Below are 14,499 nucleotides of genomic sequence, written 5' to 3' on the forward strand. Positions count from 1 at the left end.
GAAGCCTCTGCTCTATCCTGGCTTGCCTGGGGACACTTCAGCTCCTCCTTGACCAGACTGTGTCGCTGGTATCATTTCCACCTGAGAATGTTCTCGAAATCCAACACTTCTTACAAACATAGAAAATTAAAACTGGAAAAGCCTTGGGAGATCATCTACTACAGTGGTTCTTAACTTTATCAGACCAGCACATCATTTTTTGTTACAATTATTTATTACTCTCCCTTACTATCCTGAAAAGAAATTTGTATTTATAAGTAAATGTATTTATAAGTAAAGATGTAAAGCAATAATTTTAAAAGCACATATTATGCCCTAGTTGTATTGCAAAGAAAAAAAAAACAAAACAAAACAAAGGGAAAGTCATTTATAATGAAACAATATGTATTTTAATATGTAAAAGCTCATTGTCCAGTATATGCACATATAGAAACAACATACTGTATCCCACAAATATGTATAAATAAATGTTAAAATATTTTGAATAAAAAAAGCTCATACATGGCTATATTAGAAGATGTAATGAAGTAGTCAGAGGCTAGCAGATCTATACAGAATCATCATGAATGTGACAGCCTCCTGACACAGAATGACATTGAGATGTGGTATTAGTGATTCAAGTACCATGAATGCAGTTGTTATTAGTGCAGTGATTCTCTAAAATGGTAAATCACTCATGGTAACAGTCTGAAAAAAAATACAATCTTTATTTACTGGGTAGTTTTAGTCAATAACAATAAAACCATGAAAAAATTCATTTTGATATGTAAAATGTGATTATGTTCCAGACTCAGATAATTATAAACAGAGTTTTCACTTCCATGAATGCCCAGTGGTCTTCTAAATGAAGGGCAGGATACAGAACACTTCTTCATAGTGTACAGAACATCTCTCATTCCTGGCCCCCACCTAGTAACTGCCTCCATGCCTAATCATTTTGACAACCAAAAATGGCCTCACAATTTCCAAAATACCTCTTGGGGTGGGGTACTTCTGTTAAGAACCACTGGTCTAATCCAAATCACATATTTAACAGATGAGAACACTAAAGAAAATAACTTTGGCCTGAGTCACACTGCTAGCGAGTGGACCCTAGCACTTCTGACCCTAATGCCTTATTTTTCCCACTATTCCTTATCTCTCAGGACCAAGTACAAGTTCCATTTCATCCAGGAACACTCCAGCTTCAGTGAAAAGCTACAACTCTCATTAAATCACCCACTCATTGGACAAGTGTCACATGTTGCTATGGGACAGACTTGCAATGTTCTTCAGGTTGCATGGATGAGGGTCTCGTTTCCTCAATCAGACGGTAATATCTATAAGAGAAAGGTCAACCTGTTTTACCTCTTTGTATATCCCTACACTGTTAAAGAGGCAAACCTACTCTGTAGCCACTACCTGAGGCAGTATGCCTTAGTTAAGAATATAAGTCCCGGAGCCGGTCTGTACAAGTTTAAATCCCAGCTGTAATATTTCCAATTTAGGCAAGTGGCTTTATCTCTCTGATACCCAATTTTCCCATCTGTAAAATGGGGATGGCAACAGTATCTACTGTGTATGTAGAGTTTGATTGGAGGATTCAATAAGATAAAGCATGCAAATCACAGTGCCTGGCTCATAGCACCCACTAAGTGTCAGTTATTATTATTACATGAACATTATCTATGCCAGACTACTTAGCATTTCTGCAACACTGTGGTCTCTCGCTGGAGCTGATTATCAAGTGACATGCACTGGTATGGCTATGCCAGTTCGTCTATGGCTGAAGTCCACTCTGCTTGTCAGGATGTCCATTTGGATTTGTGAAATATTTTTAATATCACCCCTATCTCGCACATCTATCCTTTTGCTGAAGCTGGTTCCCTTTTCTGAAATGCCTTCCTACCCCCTTTTCTCATTTACTGTAAACTAAACTTCTATTCGTTCTTCAAAACTCAGCTCAAACACCGTCTTCCTGGTGAAGACACCCCAAAACTCTCCTTTTCTCTCAGCAATTTCAGGCAGAAGTTCTTACTACCTCCTCTTTGCTGATGATGTTTTGCCGTATTTTATTCAATCTAATTGGCTATGCCATCAGATTGGAAGCAGAACGATCCTTCTCTGTAGGCCTGGCACAAGCAGGTATTCAGTAACGGGTGTGAAATAATTGTTCTCAGAACAATTGAATTACAAGTGCTAATTCAGCATCACCTGGGATTCTCCCTTTCCCCGTGGTTTCCTGAAATAAAGAGTTACATCACAGTGTCCCTTCCACCAGCCAATACACTTTTCCAGGCATCACCAGTGTTTTCTGGCATGGGTGGTGGCAGGGATGACAATGATGCAAAAGGTAACCCAAGAAGCGAAAGAGTGGATGTAAGAGAGGCTTAGCTGCAGTGATTGAATGGTTTGCAAAAGCGAGTTATCGTTGTGATATCAAGTTTCTCCAGAAGCTTGGGTTACAGAAGGCTGGCGATGCAACATTTTATTTTGGCCATTCATTCAACAAATATTTATTAAGCATCTATCATGTGCTAGGCCCTGTGTTAGACACGGGGGAGAGAGGCTGTATCATATAGCCGTAAGTGAAACCAAGTGCCTGCTTTCATGGTGTTTACAATCCAGAGGGGAAAGAAACAGTAAACAAATCAATATTACATACATATTTATCAGATGATATGTATTATAGAGAAAAATAAATCAGGGTAAGAGGGATAGGAAGTGTTGTGGTCAGGTTGTTATTTTATATAGGGAAGTCAGGGAATGCTTTGCTTATAAGATGACTTCTGAGCAGAAAACAGTTTCCCAAAGTGAGATCCTTGGATGAGCAGCATGAGCCCTAGGAACTTGTTAGAAATGCAAATTCTTGCCCACTCCCAGATCTACTAAATAATAAGCTTTAGGATGGGGCCCAGCAATCTATGTTTTGACAAGCCTTTTGGGTGTTTCAGATGCACGCTAATGTATGAGAACCACTGCTGTAGAAAATTAGGGAGCAGGCTATGTAGGCATCTGGGTAGAGTGTTGCAGGCAAAGGGAATGGCTGAACAGCAAGAGGGCCAGAGTGCTGAAATGGAGTGAATAAGGGGAATGGGGTAGATAATGAAGCCTGAGGTGAAGCAGGGGCCAGATCATATAAGATTTTACAGACCACTGTAAGAACTTTGCCTTTGGAAAGTTATTGAGGGTTGTTTTGTTGTTGTTGTTTTTATTGATTATACATATTTATGGGGTACAGAGTTTACTATCAGTATTTGTGTACAATATGTGATGATAAAATCAATATTATTAGCATGTTCATTATGACAAATTGTAATTTTTCTTCACGTCCTTTACTCATTGAATGGTTTTGAACATGTAAGTGACACCAACTGATTTACTTTTTAAGTTGGATCACTTGAGCTGCCATGTGAACTGTAGTGGGGTGAAGGTGGAAGCAGGAAGGCCACCTAGGAGAACCAGAAGGGCGGTTGTAGAGAATGGCAGAAATGGTAGGATTCTAGAGATGTTTTGAAGGTAGAGCTGCTAGGATTTGTTCATGGATTGGATGTGGGATGTAACTGAAAGAGAGGAGTAAAGGATGACTCCAAAGTTTCTGTACTAAGCAACTACAAAGATAAAATTGCCATTTATTCAGATAAAGAAAACTGTTGGAGGAGCTGGCTTGGGAGACATCAGAAATTCTGGTTTTGAGATGTCTATGAGGCATCTAAATGGAGAAGTTGAGTAGATAGCTGGCTATGGAAGTCTGGAGAGATAAGTAGCTTGGACTACATGTGGTGCCTTAGTCAGTATAGACTCGACAATGTTGGGGTAACAAACCCCAAATCTCAATGTTTTAACAAAACAAAGTTTTATTTCTTTCTCATGTCACAATTTAATGAGGGACAGGAAGCTCTCCTTAGTGGCCTTCTTCTAAAGGTCAGTTGGATTTCCAAGTTGCTTTTGACTAGCAACTCCACTATCTCAGATGTTAGTTCCTGCCCTTAATTCTCCCTAACTGGAAGTGATGCGTCTCTTGTGCTCACATTCATTCCCCTTAAGGAGAACCAGACACATTGGAAACCTAACAGCTTTGGAAAGTAGGAAAGAACAGGGATTATTTGGTGAGCACCATCTCTGCCACCACTGGTATATAAAGACTAGAGGAGATCACCAAGGGAGTGAATGCAAATAAAGGTAAGAAAAGACATCCTAGAATTGAGCGCTGAGGCACTTTTTGTTAAGAGAACATAAAGACATACCAGAGACAGAGTCTGAGAGGGAGGAGCCAGTGAGATAGGTAGTGAACCAACACCCAGAGGGGTCCTGGAAGGCAAGTGAAGAAAGTATTTCAAGGAGGAAAGAGTGATAAAATGTGTTAAATTATTGATAGGTCAACTAAGATGAGGTATGAGAACATACCAATAGATTTAGAAATGTGGTGATCCGGACTAGAGAAATTTCAGTGGTTTGGTGGGTTAGAAGCCAGACTGCAATGGTTTTAATGGAGAGTGGGAAGTGAGGAACTGGAGAAATGCAGTATAGGCAATTATCTCAAGGAGTAAAAGGGAAGGGTAGAAATGGTGCTGTAGCTGCAGAGGGATATGGGGTCAAAAGAAGGTTTTAACTTTTTAAGACTGGCAATATTGGAGTATGTTTGTATTTCAAGGGCAAATGTGTTGACACAAAAGAGAGAGAGGAGAATTGTTGGTGGGTAAATTTACGTGGATGAGAGAGGATGGTACCTCATACACAAGTTGATGGGGTGCCCTTAGATAAGAGCATGGTCTGGAACCAACCTAAATGTCCATCATTGGACAACTGGATAAGGAAAATGTGGTGCTTTTACACAATGGAATGCTACTCTGCCATAAAAAATGAAATACTGCCATTCACAGCAACATGGACGAACTTTGAGAAAGTCATGTTAAGTGAAATAAGCCAGTCACGGAAAAATAAATACTGCATATTTTCACTCATAAGTTTGAGCTAAAAAATCAACAAATCAATAGAAAAAAGAAAGAAAGATACAACAATCACAATAATACGTTGAACTTTCAAAAGGAGAAAACAGAACTGAGATTACCAGAGGTGGGAAAGGGGGAGGGGGAGGAGGGGGAGGAATTGGTGAAGGGTCACGAAAAACGATTACATTGTATAATGTCAAATACAGTAATTATCCTGATTTGAGCATCACATATCGCACACAGGTATTGATATTCAACTCTGTACCCTACAGATATGTACAATCAACTATGTTTCAATAAAAAATAAATAAAATTAAATTTTCAAAAGAGCATAGAAAGTTCATCCACAGTCACAGGTGGATCTAGATGCAGGTAGGTTGATTGATGTGGTAGTAGGAGTGTGCAGAATCCTCTCATTGTACTTCTTTCCCCACTGAAACATGATGCAGGGTTATCAGCTGAGAATAAGAATGGGAAGATGTATTTGAGGTTTGAGGAGACACACTCCTGTACGATCCAGTGATCCCACTTCTGGGTATATACCCAGAGGAATGGAAATCATCATGTCGAAGGGATACCTGCACTCCCATGTTCATCGCAGCTCTGTTTACAATAGCTAAGACATGGAACCAACCTAAATGTCCATCAGTGGATGATTGGATAAGGAAACTGTGGGATATATACACCATGGAATACTACTCTGCCATAAAAAAGAATGAAATTCTCCCATTTACAACAACATGGATGAGCTTGGAGAAGCTTATGTTGAGTGAAATAAGCAAAGCACAGAGGGATAAATACCACATGTGCTCACTCATAAGTGGGAGCTAAGAGAGAAAGAAGGAAGGAAAGAAAGACCACAGTCATTTGTTGGACTTGCAGAAGGAGAGAGCATACCTAGGGATATGAAGTGGAGTGGGGGGAAGGGGGAGGGGGAGGGAGGTTGGAGATAATTGGGAGGGGGACACGGGGTACAACTGCAATTTGTGGTAATGGGCATGCTGCCAGTATGAATCTGGCCTTCACATCATGGGCACGAGGGTTGACAATCAGCTTTGTACTTCATGAATGTTCATAACCAATAAAAAATAAAAATAAAAATTATCATTAAATCACTAAACATCTAATAGAGAAAAATAATGCAAGATGCTAATGTTCCCTGTTATAATCTTCATTCCCTGCTGATGGCCTTAGGGTCCAGAAATCCAGACAGGCCTCTTTGGCCGGATCAGACCTATTTCTAGGGCCACACGCAATAATGGCTACCAGGAGCATCTGCTATGTGCCTGGCTAAGTAGTTCACTTTTGTTATCCCACTGCACTGTCCCAACTACACTGTGAGGTAGGACCTTTTACCACCATTAATTCACAGATGAGGAAACTGAGGCTTAAAGAGGTTAAATAGTTTGCTTGTCCAAGGTCACTCAGCTAGGGAGTGGCACAAATTCAAACCCAGATTTGACTCAAAATCTTAGAGCTCTTCCATTAAACCAGGTCCCCTTTAACATCATCCTAGGTTTCTGAACTCTGTAATAGTAGAGTCTGGCTTTTAGCAATTCTAAAACAAAATCTGTTCACTGAAATGTAAACATACACACACATTAAACCAAGCCAGATCCTGTCCCAAGTTTAATGTGCATTTGCCTTTTAAGAACCCTCCCTATGAGTTTATGAATGAAAGATTCCGGGAAGAGAAGGAAGTGATCTGTGGAAGATGGCTCCCGACCAGGTGGGACTCGTCATCCACATTTCATTTTTTTTTTTTTTTTTTTTTTCGTGACCTGCACTCAGCCAGTGAGTGCACCGGTCATTCCTATGTAGGATCCGAACCCGCGGCGGGAGCGTTGCCGTGCTGCCAGCGCAGCACTCTACCGATCCACATTTCATTTTAAGGAAGAAGCTGACACCACACATTGCTGAATAGTTCAAGAAGCCATTTCCCTCCAACATCTGCCCAACTGTGTTCACACCACACACAAACACAACTGATGGGGTCTGGGGATGGGAGAGGAACAAACCTGCTAGATTTCACTTGGAAAAGCCCTAGCCAGCCAGGATGAATCAGGGCCTGAGAGGATGTAGTACTGCCCAGTTAGACCTTAAAGTGAATTTGCCAAGCAAATACTTAACACACAAATAGACGAAGTAAATGTTGCCCATAACGTTCTTAAAGTAGATGCCTCCCTTTACTCTGCAAGTAAGTATTTACTGAGTCGCTATGAAAGAAGAGCATTTCCTCAGGCTAGGTACTGTGAGCAGGTGAGGAATACCAGAGCTTTAAGGCTGGAAGGGGCCTGACGATCAGAGGTCCCACAGTGCACACATAGTTAGGGTGGCCAGATTTAGCAAATAACAAACAAGATGCTGAGTTAAGTTTGAATTTCAGAAAAACAACAAATAACTTTTTAGTATAAGTATGTCCCATGTAGTATTTGGGTTATACTTATACTAAAAGTTTATTTGTTGTTCATCTGCAATTCAATAGAGTGTCCTCTATTTTGCCTGGAAACCTACAAGTAGCATCATGACACACTTGTGTGACAAGTTCAGTTCTTAGGTGTGTCAAAAGTACAAACTCTGCAACTTTTTGGAAAATTAAGAGGAGACTCAAGTTTCTTTCTATAATTGAGTTGCTCTTCCTCATTTGCATTCTTATATGCTTTCCAAAGTAGGAGCGAAAGACAGAGTTATAACTAGCATTGTAAGAATTAAATTCATTCATTTACTCAGCAAATATCTAGTGAGTGCCTGGCGTGTACCAGGCCCTGTGCTATATTCTGGTGATATGGTGACAAAAAATTGAATATGACTTGTATATGAATGTTCATAACAATTTTATTTATAATAACTCCAAACTGGAAAGAGCCCAAGTGTCCATTGACAGGTGGATGGGTAAACAAGTTATGGTATATTTGTACAATGGGATACTATTAAGCAATAAAAAGAAACAAACTATTGATACGTGTAACTACATGATTGAATCTCAAAGAGATTATGCTGAGTGGAAGAAGCAGCCACATAAGAGCATATTCACTATAAATCCCTCACACAAACCTCTAGAATAGGCAAAGTGAATATATGGTGATAGAAATTAGAATAGCGGTTACATCTGCAGGGGTGGGTGGGGTGGGGTCGACTGGAGGTATAAGAGTACTTTCTGGGATGATGGTTATGTTCTATGTCTTGTTTAGTGTAATGTTTATGAGTATACACATTCATCAAGACTCATCAAGCTATACATTTATAATCTGTAAATTACATTATTTGTAAACTATAACTCAATTAAAACAATAAATATGGTCCCTGACACCATGGAGCTTATATTCTCATATGGGATACAGGTAAATACTTAAATATTTAAAGAATAATAATTGTGATAAGTGTAATAGAGAAAAACAGGATGATACATAAGTTTACAATTTTAAGTCATTAAGACATAGCATTATTCCTTCATTCAACAAATATTTGAGTGCCTATCCTGTGCTAGGCATTGGACTACACCCTAGGAGTATACAGCTAAATAAAATAGACTTGGTCCCCTGCTCTCATGGAGCATATATTCTTGTAGGGGAGACAGGCATTGGAAAAGTAAATAATAACCTTTTAATTATAATTGTGCTATATAACACAAGGGAGACCAACAAAAGGATATGAGAACATATAACAGGGGCTCCTGGCCTTGTTGGTGGGATTAGAGAAGGTTTATCTAAGAAAGTGTGGTTCAAACTAAGGTATGAGGAAGCATCAGCTAGGTCAAGGGATGGGAAAGAATCAGAGAGAACAATAATACATGCCCTGTGGTTAGAGAGAACATGGCACACAGGAGACAGTAAAAAAAAAAAAAAAAAAAAAAAAAACAGAGTGACTGAAATGAGAAAGTAAAGGGGAGAGTGACATGAGATGATGCTCTACAGTATAGGCAGGCAAGGACCAGCTCATGCAGTGTTCTAAGCCACATTAGGAAGGTTGTTTTTATCCTCAGAGTAATAGGAAGTCACTGAATAATTTTAAGTAGACCTGGCTGGTTGGCTTAGTTGGTTAGAGTGTAGCCTTGTAATACCAAAGTCAAGGGTTCAGATCCCCCTACTGGCTAGCTGCCAGCAAATAAATAAAGAGGAAGTCACTGGATAATTTGAAGTAGAGAGTAACATGATCACGTTGAGATCTTAGAAAAAAATTTCTAGTGGTAGTATGGATAATGGACACTAGGGAGTGGTAGTGAGGTGGGGAGACTAAATAAGAGACTGTTTCAATGGTTCATGTGAGAGAAGATGGTGGCCTGAAAGGGTTATGGCTGTCGGGTGGAGAGAAGTGAATGGATCTAAGCATATTTAAATAGAAAGGACATAATGAGAAAGGGACAAGACTAGAACCAAGGCTTACACTAAGTCTACTTCATTGATTTGAGGATAATCTTTAATGCATGCCTGCTGTGTATAAAAAGATTGTGTTGGGCACTATGAAAAAAAAAAGATAAGTATTTAGGAAACATATGCCTTGCACTCAGGAACTAAAAGCCTGATAAAGGAGATAACCATAATCAAAAGAGGAAAGTGAGCATATCATTGGAGAAAGTAAAGAGATATTTTTCTAAAACTTAGATGTGTTTATGTCTTGTTCCTTCAAAAACCTTCGATGACTCTCCATTACCTGCAAAGTTCAAAATCCATGCATGACACTTAAGGGCCCTCTAAATCAGGATCGACCTACCATTGGAAGCCCACTTATCACCTCCAATTCTCTAGTCATAGAGATCTATTTATTGGCTATTCCATTTTCCTGAAGTACTTTTCATATTCTGTCCATTTCTCTGGAAATCCCCATCACATCCTTTCTTTTTCTTTTGTATAACAGCTTTACTGAGATATAATTCATATACCATCCAATTTACAGATCCTTTCTTAAATGTCATCTGCCCTCTTTTCCAAAAATAGCATTATTAATGTTTCATTATGATATTCATTGCCCACTCTAATAGCCTCCCCTTCTGACCACTGCAGAGAAATCGTGGTGATAGTTTTCCAATAAAAATATACAAAAGTATCTGGGCCTCAGTTTCCTCAGCTGTGCAATGCATGGTGGGGCTTCATGTTATTCTACATTCTGAGATCCTACTCTTGCTACTAGACTTTAGGTATGTAGTGAGTGTCATGGGCTGTAATGGCTTGGCTGAGAGCCTCACAGTTCATTATAATGTGATGCCTAAAGGAAAATCATTACAAGTTGAAAACAAAATCCTTTAGTGTTTCTTATCGGGAGCCTAATTTAGGATAGAAGACTTGATTAGCTCTCTGAGAACTGAAAAAATATCTACAGGAGTAGGAAGGGTTGGGATTCCAGGACAGAGGCTGCAGCCTGTTGGAGTTATCCTGACAGACCATCTCCTCTGTTACTGAGTCCAAATGGTCAAGGACACTGCCATTTCTGACTTTCATACTAGGAGGAGGGAGTCTAACAAATGCCCAGTTGAGACAGACTGTGAGTCCATGTGCAGTTCACCAGCAGTAGCTACTATTAGGAGACAGAATGGAAGACAAATACAGGTCATTTCCATAAAGATAATATTTGGCTAGATATTTAGCTCACAATGTTGATAATCTCTAGGGCTTCAGGTGTTGATAAGGCTAAAGATGTTTCAACTTGCTCAGAAATGGGAAAAGACAACATGAGGAGGAGACTCTGAACCAGGAAAATAGAATGGCTCATAGCAAATCCGTCCTTCATAACTAGAATGAAAAATAAGATGAAAAAAAAAAAATCCCAGAAAGTACAAAACCCAGTAAATAGCAGACCAGGACCTCTGTCTTTATTTGCCAAGAACAACATGTTACTTTTACCTAATTTTATGGCTGCAATTTTAAGCTATAAATCCTTTCAAAAGTTAGTTTTCATTTTGCTTGCAGAGGGAGCAAGACAAACCAACTTATCACATATGCCTGCATTTCTAAAATTAGGAGAAACAGCCCTAATCCCTTCTCATATGCAGAAAATAGAAACTAGTCGAGTAGTCTACTTGGTTGGTGGGAATGGACTTTAAAAAGCATTATGCTAAAAATAAAAAATAAAAAAAATAAAGCATTATATGTTATAAGCAAAGTTCAAACTCCAGTTCAAATGTTTTTGGCTTAGCCAAAGCCCACAGGCAAAGGAGTGGTCTGGTATTTCTCTCTCTGATTCCATGTTTCATGATTTCAAAACTCATCTACTTTTCTTTTTGTTTCTAGGCAAAGTGACATAAAAAACTGATTTTAGAAAGCCCTTCTGTGGCAGGGCCTTAGCTACATCTTTGGTAATTCCTTTGCAAGGAATAAACTACCAAATCTCACTGAAAAATAAATAGATAATTCAAATAGTCATTCTCCTATTAAATAAATTAAATTTGTAGTTAAAAACTTCCCTATAAAGGAAACTCCTAGGCCAGATGGCCTTACTGGTGACTTCTACTAAACATTTAAGGAATAAATAATACCTATCCTACAAAAATTCTTCCAGAAATCCAAGACCAGAGATTACTTTCTAACTTATTCTGTGAGTCCAGCATTACACATACAGACCGATATTGTTCAGAGATATAGATATAAAAATTCTTAACAAAAATTTAAGAAGTTGAATTCAACAGTATCTAAAAATGATGGTATATTATGACAAAGTGCAGTTTATTCTAGGAGTGCTAAGTGGGTTTACCATCCAAAAACCAGTGTAATTCACCATACTGGCAGACAAACAAACAAACAAACAAACAAACAAACAAACAAACAAATAAACATATGATTACCTCAATAGATGCAGAAAAAGAATTTGACAAAATCCAACATTGATTCTTGATAAAAACTCAAGCAAACCAGAAATAGAAAGGAACTTCTTCAACCTGGTAAAGGGCATCTATAAAAAAATCCTACAGATAACATTATGCACAATGGTGAAAGTCTGAATGCTTTTCTCACTAAGACTGCGTACAAGGTAAAGATGTCCATACTTAAGTGTCTATTCAACATTGTGCTGGAGGTTCTAGCCAGTGTAATAAAGCATAGTGGGGGTGGGGGAAGGGCAAGATGTCCAGATTTGAAAGAAAAAAAGTAAAACTGTCTTTATTTATATATAGTATGATCTTCATAAAAAATAGTATGAAATGTAAAAAAGCTACTAGAATTAAGTGAGTTTAGTAATGTTGGATAATAGAAGATTAATATACAAAAATTAATTATATTTCTGTATGCTAGTAACAAACAATTGGAAATTGAAATGAAAAATATTATTGTGATAGCATCAAATACATGAAACATTTAGGGATAAATCTGACAAAAAAAAAGTGTACTACCTGTGTACTGAGAACTGAATTGCTGAGAAAATTAAAGACCAAAATAAATGGAAAGATATTGTTTAGATATTGATTTTCGCCTAATTGATCATCATAGATGCAATGGAATTTAAAATGTATATGAAAATGCAAAGGACCTAGATAGCCAAAACAACTTTGGAAAAGAAAAACAAAGCTTTAGGGTAGGCAGAGGGGGGTTAGGGAGAGGTTGGGTTGGGGACACAGGGAATAACTGCAATGTGAGGTGGTGGCACGCCGATAGTATTGATCTGATCACCACCTCTTGGGCACAGGTGCTGACAGTCAGCTCTGTACACCATGAATATGTATAGTCAATAAAAATAAAAAAATAAAAAATCAATCAATGCAAAAAAAGAAAAATAAGACACAGAATTTGACTTGAAGACTTCTTATGAAGCTACAGCAATCAAGACAGTATATTATTGGTGTAAAGAAAGACGAAACATATCATTGGAACAGAACAGAGTCCAACAATATATGGACTCACAATCAATTGACCCACACATTTTTGGTCAATTATTTTTGACAAAGCTGCAAAGGCAAATCAGTAGAGAAAGGATATTCTTCAACAAATGGTGCTGGAACAATTGGGCATCCATATGCAAGATAAATAAATAATGAACTTTAATCTGTACCTCACATTATGTACAAAAATTAACTCAAAATGAATTGTAGATCTAAATGTACGCCAGAAACTTTAAAGTTTCCAATAGAAAAATTAGGAGAAAATCTTTGTACTTTTAGATTAGGCAAGGATTTCTTAGATCCAACACCAAAAACTTGATGCATAAAAGAAAAAAACTGAGAAATTAGATATCATCTAAATAAAATCTTCTACTTTATGAAAGATATTCTTAAGAGAATGTAAAGGCAAGCCCCAGACTGAGAGGAAATATTTGCAAATTACATATCTCATAAGAGACTATTGATACAGGCAACATCATGAATGAATATCAAAATAATTATGCTGAATAAAAGAAGCCAATAAAGAAGCATACATATTCTATATTTACATTTACATTTAATTCTAGAACATTAAAATTTATCTACAATGATAGAAAGCAGATCTGTCACTGTTCAAGGATGGGGGTGGTGCAGAGGTTATGAGGGGAGGGATAACATAAAGACATGAGGAACTTTTGAGGATGAACATGTTCATTATCTTGATTGTGGTGATGGTTTCATGGTTGTGTACATGTGTCTAAACTTATCAAATTGTACACTTTAAATATGTGCAGTTTACTGTAAGTCAATTACACCTCAGTATTGCTCTTAAAAGGAACACATATGACAAACTATCAGTCAAAGGGATTCCGAATCCAATCTGAATAGGCTCCCATTGGCCAAATGAGTGATGATTTGAGCATCAATAAAGATAACCGCAATGAATAAAATGCTTGAAATATTTAAAACTCCATGAGCCCATAATGGTACTCCCCCCAGCTCTCCCACAAACCTCTCACTGGTCACTTTTGGAGGATGCTAGAGAAATAACTCACTTTTAAAATTGGTAGGAAAAAAGGTGGTAGAATCAAGCATTTATCCTACCTTTCCTAAATGAAACATAACTCAGGGTAACCATAAAATTAATGAAAGGATGTTTGTCCTAAATGAAGTATTCAGGTATGCATAAGTAAAGACAGAATTTTAGAATCAACATTTGCAATCCTCAATGAAGTAATGGATGAAGCAATGAATATCAGCAGCTGCTAACATTACAGAAAGAGGAACAAGCAGACATCGCAGCCATTTTGTGCATCAATAATGATGAAAGAAGAAAACACCACCTGATAAAATAATCTTGCAGAAAGAGAGAGAGAATCAGATCAAATCTGTAGATCTAGTTACCGATACTTTACAGTACTTTATAGGAAATGCAGGAGAACAGCGGCCAATAAATCAAAACTGTGGGAAATTCTTACAGGATAAATGATCCTCTTTCCTTAATAAAAGATTGCACAGAGAAAAAGGAGAGATTAAGGGGAAGCTACACATTAAAGTGATTTAAGACACTTATCATCCAATTGTAATATAGAGACTTTATTCGGATACTCAAATGTAAGGAAGCAAAACCATTTATAAAACAATAGGGACATATGAACACTCTCTGGATACTTTACTATATGATGAAATTATTGTCAGTTTTGTTGTAGGCGTGATAATGGGATTTTAGATGTTTTCATAACTTATTTTTAAGAGATACATAATGAAATACAGATGAAATGATCT

Source organism: Cynocephalus volans, chromosome X, assembly GCF_027409185.1.
Source record: "Cynocephalus volans isolate mCynVol1 chromosome X, mCynVol1.pri, whole genome shotgun sequence".
NCBI classification, from domain to species: domain Eukaryota; kingdom Metazoa; phylum Chordata; class Mammalia; order Dermoptera; family Cynocephalidae; genus Cynocephalus; species Cynocephalus volans.